This window comes from Myotis brandtii, unplaced genomic scaffold, assembly GCF_000412655.1.
Source record: "Myotis brandtii unplaced genomic scaffold, ASM41265v1 scaffold131, whole genome shotgun sequence".
NCBI lineage: Eukaryota > Metazoa > Chordata > Mammalia > Chiroptera > Vespertilionidae > Myotis > Myotis brandtii.
In genome coordinates, this window is record NW_005354632.1 from 837,176 (window position 1) to 842,639 (window position 5,464).

General features: G+C 54.8%; 1 protein-coding gene across 2 annotated transcripts in view; it reads left to right on the top strand.

Annotated features, from left to right (window-relative positions):
* Positions 1-460, top strand: part of CD58 (CD58 molecule) — a 27,303-nt gene extending 26,843 nt beyond the window's left edge. For both annotated transcript variants that reach the window (XM_014534529.1, XM_014534530.1), the window contains exon 6: positions 118-460. The gene's annotated coding sequence lies outside the window, so the exon portion shown is untranslated. The remainder of the gene's footprint in view (positions 1-117) is intronic.
* The last annotated feature ends 5,004 nt before the right edge of the window (positions 461-5,464 follow it).

Genomic DNA, 5,464 nt, shown 5'->3' on the forward strand with positions numbered 1-5,464 from the left:
GTTGTTGGATTTATTACAAAAGGGCACGAATAGGAGGGTAATCATGACTCTCGGGCTGCCACGCAGGTTGACTGCATTTTACCAGTTACTGACATGAGACTTTTTTTTTTCTTTCAGCTCCAGATGATGAAATGAAATCCTCAGTCACTAACTAAAAACAACTTAAAATACCTCTGCAGTATTACACAGTCTTCCAAAACCTTTGCAGTTACCTTAACTGGTAACTTTATCAGAGTGTTTTGGTGGGGTTTTGGTTTTGTTGGTGTTTTTTTAAGAAAAAAACAAACCAAGGAGATTACCCCTCCCCAGTATTGTGTGACAGCTAGTCATCTTATTGTCCCTGGTGCTGTGGCGGCTCTTGTAAATAAATGTAATTATGTACAGAAACAAGTAGGTGGCTTGGCTCTTTTTCTCCTAAGTTAAAAAAATAACCGTACGAGGCCACGGCTTTTTACTGAAACCTGCACGCCCCTTCTCTGTTGCTTTAGAGCAGTGGTTCTCAACCTTCTGGCCCTTTAAATACAGTTCCCATGTTGTGGCCCAACCATAAAATTATTTTTGTTGCTACTTCATAACTGTAATGTTGCTACTGTTATGGATCGTAATGTAAATATCTGATATGCAGGATGGTCTTAGGCAACCCCTGTGAAAGGGTCGTTCGACCGCCAAAGGGGTCGCGACCCACAGGTTGAGAACCGCTGCTTTAGAGGAAAAATAACTCACTGCAGGGTCAGTAGTCGAGCGAAGGAGGAGATGGACAAAGCCCTTTGCTCGTGGGCTCCGTGGCTGTGGATCACAGGGGTCATGTTTCCCCACCACCGAAATGCGGACGTGGGACCTGGTGGGGCAGTGAGGTTCTCGCCATGAAGATCTGTTACCCACTTAGTGTGCTGTGCTCGTTGTCACACATTAAAAAACAAACAAACAAACATATTGCAGTGGTTGAGCGTTGACCTATGTTGCCACCACACACCACTGGGAATGAAAGCTGCAGAGGACCGTGAACATGGGCAGCAGGAACACAAGGCATAGAAGAGGTTAGAAAAACAAAAGGAAGGATGAACTAAGAAACCAGGATTCTTGCGGAGAGAGAAATGGGGTAGCCCCGTGGTGCTCAAGTTGGTGTAGCCAGAAAATACGGTGAAGAGAAGTCAAGTGCTCGGGAGAGATGGAGAGTCACACGTGTGCGCACATCCACCCTCACCCGCACCCACGTCGTTCACGGAACATCTACCATGTGCTGGTCACAGTGCTGAGCTGCCTCTCAGCCCTCACTAGCAGGCAGGTGGGGCTTTTGCTCCCATTATATATGATTCCCATTGTACAGAAGGAAAAGCAAAGCACATAGATGAGCAGTAACGTGGTGGAGATGGCTTTGCTGCTCAGTGGTAGAACCGGGATCGGGGCCCCAGGCCTCGACCGGCCTCCCAGCTGGGCCTGGGAAAGGCTTACGCAGCAAGTGGGGAGCCGTCGAGCTAGATCAAGGCTGGGTTGGGGGATTTCTGAGGAACTGGTGTGGTCACAGGGGCCTTCCGGGCGAGGTTTCAGCCCTGTAACTGCTGGGGGCCCTGAGCTGGGGCCCGGAGGCTGAGGGGCTTATGGGCACAGCTGAACACGCCCTGGAAGGAGTGACTCATCACCCGCTGGCCGGCCCTGGCGGCATCACATGTGGTGAGCATGCAGCAGCGAGTTGCAGGAAGTGCACCTTCAAGGAGCTGCTGGCTCAGCCCCCGAGGGCATGAGCAGGAATGAGCAACCATTTTACTGCTGCTGGGCCCTCCCCTCGGCCTCTGGGAGACAAGACTGTTGTGGACGGAGACTGCGGCCTGGAGGAGCCCCGCCAGTCAGGCCGCGGGTGCTGAGGACGGTTGCCCATCAGCAGCATCGAGGAGCTGCCCACATAGGCCCCACTGTGTGACCTCCAGGGGAAGGTCATGAAAGCCAGGAAGCTCCCTGAGCCTGCTCCCACCTGCAGAGGAAGGGGAATAACGCTGCCCCCGCCCCAAGGGGGTGCCGTCGCTGTGAAACCGGGAGGCACTATAGAAGCGGCAGTGTGTGCCCGAGCCAGAGTGGCCGCTACTGAAACGCCTGGACTCCCCGGAGAGGCCGGTGGGAGATCCCCTGTGTGTGTGTGTGTGGCGGGGGGGGATTCCAGCCATAATCAAGGGCCAGAGGGCCTTGCCCTAGGCCCCCCTCCTGGGAATGCAGGGTGTTAACTGTAAACCTGTGGAGCGGCCGGGCTTCCCGTGCAGCCCCGGCCCCCTCCTCCCCACGGACTTCTCCACCTGAGCAGAGCGTCTGCCCCTGCGCTGCCTCTGGGAACCTGTGAAGACCGTCCAGCAGACGGGGGTTCAAACCTCAGCTCTTCCCTGTGTGAGCTGAAGCCAAGCCTGACCTCTGTTTCTTCCTCTACAGGCGACCAGAGGACTGACCCCTCCCGCGGCCGCTGTGGAGAAATACCGCGTGAAGCTGACTCCCCGCTGAAGGCCCTTCTCCGCTGTGGTGGTTCCTCGCCCAGTGGGAGGAGGGAAGGGCGAGAGGGAGGTGACGGGACTTTCAGGAATCCCACCAGGTGCTGTGCGTGTGCCTCCGGATGGGAGCGCGTCTGACCCTGCCGGCCGCCCGGGAAGAGAGTGTGGTCACCCCTCCTTTACAAAGAGGCCCTGGGGCTCAGAGAGGGCCAGCTGCTCCCCAGGGTCCCAGCTTAGACCTGGGCCCTCACATAACCCCACACCCCGAGCCGTTCAGATCGGCCATTACTCTTCTCACTGGCAAAGTGAGAAGAACCTCAAGGTACCAAATACATGCCGATGACGCAAGTGTCAAACACAGTCTCGTGTTTGTCAGGGACTCCTGTTAAATCACCTCTTTTTTCTAAGAAAATGTATTGATTGATTTGTAGAGAGCAAGGAAGGGGAGAGAGAGGCGTCGACTTCTCGTTCCACCTATTTGTGGATTCATTGGTTGCTTCTCGGATGTGCCCCATCCAGGGATCGAACCCAGAACCTGGGTGTATGGGGACGATGCCCCAACCAACTGAGCTACCTGGCCAGGGCCTCTTGGATGACTCTTATCACCACTGTCCTTTTCCTTCTCTCACTCTGCCTGCACCCACCCCAGACCTAGTTGGAGCCTAAAACCAGAGAGTTAGGGACTTCCGAGGCCATCCGTCCAGCTGGAGGGGAGGAAACCGAATTCCAGAACATCTGCTGCGGGTCACCCCGTTTGCGCCGGAGCCCCGCCTCTCGAGAGGTGCTGTCCTCCCCCTGCGCCCTCCCTCAGGGGCAGGTGTTGGAGACACAGCAGCAAGGGCGGGTGCATCTGCCTTTGCACTGGATGCTGGTCCACTGACGGACGCCTTATTTTGCCGGGTCCACATCTGGTTGCTAAGCAATGAATGTTTCCATAGAAAGTGGTGGTTTTGGGACGTTACTGAGCCGGTCACACCCCCTAAACCAGTGGTCGGCAAACTGCGGCTCTCGAGCCACAAAATACCGACTTCTGCGCATGGGCCACAAAGTTTCTATCGCACTGTACGTGCGCGCCTGCGCGTGGTATTTTGGGGAAGAGCCACACTCGGGGCCAAAGAGCCGCATGTGGCTCACAAGCCGCAATTTGCCGACCACTGCAAACCAATGGGAGGAGGCCATTACCTGACAAAGTAAAATGCATCTATAATAATAAAAGTGTAATATGCTAATTAGACCGGAAGTCCTTCCAGACTACCTTGCGGACGAAGCCAGGGCTATGAGGGAAGCCCAGGTCCCAGGTGTCAGAGGGAAGCCGGTGCCGGCAGCTGGGGCAAGGAAGGCCTACTCTTGCATGAATTTTGTGCATCGGGCCTCTAGTGTGTCCATAACTGAAATTCATTTCAACCTTGTGGCTCATAGAGATAGTTTATGTCAATGTAACCTGGCTTTCCACTCTCTCATGGAATGCAATGCAGGTCTGCCTGCCTGCCCACAGCAGCTAACTGCATGGCGTAGGTGCTTGCTGTCTGATCACGGGAAAATTCTTAGGGATGTGAACCCCATCTGTGAGCTGGGACTAATGACACCCATCTCACTGGGTTAAATGAGAGGAGGCATGTACCATGCTTGGCAGAGGGTCTACTCCTGTGACAGCAACTATCCTGCATGTGTGATATAACGATAAAGCTTCTATAGCGACCGGGAAGGCAGGGTAATGGACAGCAGGGCAGGCACCAGGAGACAACAGGGAGTGGTGTGGACTGTGGCAAACTGGAAAATCCTTGCCAGTCCAAAGGGGGCAGCAGCTCCTCAGCTTCAGCCACTGCTGCTGGGTGAGAATTCACAACAAGTGTTGCCTGACTTGCAGAAATGCTGGGAGTCCTAATTTGTAATTTTGGGATTCAATTCAAATAAAAACCCACAAACAATAGCAACAACCAATAACTAACAACATTATGGGACACACTAAGCAGGTCCTGGAGCAAAGCTGGACTGAAGGAAGCTAACACAGAGCCTCGGCGAGGGCCCGCTGTTCTAAGGGGTGGAGTTGCCCCACAGGGAAGACCCGAGAAGTAAAGGCAGGTGCAGAGGGAGCCCTCCCACCAGGTCTAGGGAACGGCAGCCGAGCTGGAACATGCGTACACCAGCCTCCCTCAGCAGGGATCTGAGGAGGACAACACTCAGTTGCATGTCCTGGGACCTCGACTCAAACACAGCACCGGCCTGTGCACTCCCAGCCAGGAATGGAGGCCCGGGACCCCGAGGGTGGTTCTGGAGCTCTTCTTAGGGACGGCGATACCACCAATGTCCACTAGGTGTCGCTCTCATAAATGATGGCCCCGCAGTCCCTAATTCTGCCAGAAAGGCAGGTCGGGGACCTAGTGGGATGCAAGGCCAGGCCAGGCCTCCCTCGGAGGATTGCCCAGCTCAGATGCTCTTCCCAGGGACCTGACTCCCTGTTAAATGTGCATAGAAACCAGACCTGGATTTGAAGGGCAGCTCTCCTGCCAGCCAGCCAGCCGGTCGTCTTTCCTGGGCACAGAAGGTCCTTGGAGATACTCTGCACACCAGGATCCTGCGAACCTTAGTGTCTCCCAGACTCTGCCACCTTCCCCGATGGGCCGCACAAGACAACATCCCAGGCTTCAGGGATCCCCTTTCGGGAGCAGCTTCATCAGCTCAAACGTTCTCGCTTGGAGGTCAAAGATCTGGGCTCGGGCTCTGGTTCTGGTGCTTACGAGCTGTGTGGCCTTGGGCCAGCCTTAGCCTTTCTGGGCCTCCCAGCTCTCTTTTCAGGTGTCTATGTTGGATGGGCCTCATGAACGAGGATCAGGGAAGATTCCACCAGAAAATGAATCCACAATCCAGTGAAAGGGCTTTCGTTTCTCGAATTGTTTCTGGAGGGAGGCGTTACTTAAAGCGAGAGTTTGACATGCTTCCTCTACTTTCATTGGGAACACGCAGTCACAGGACAGCCCGGGACTGGCGCCCCC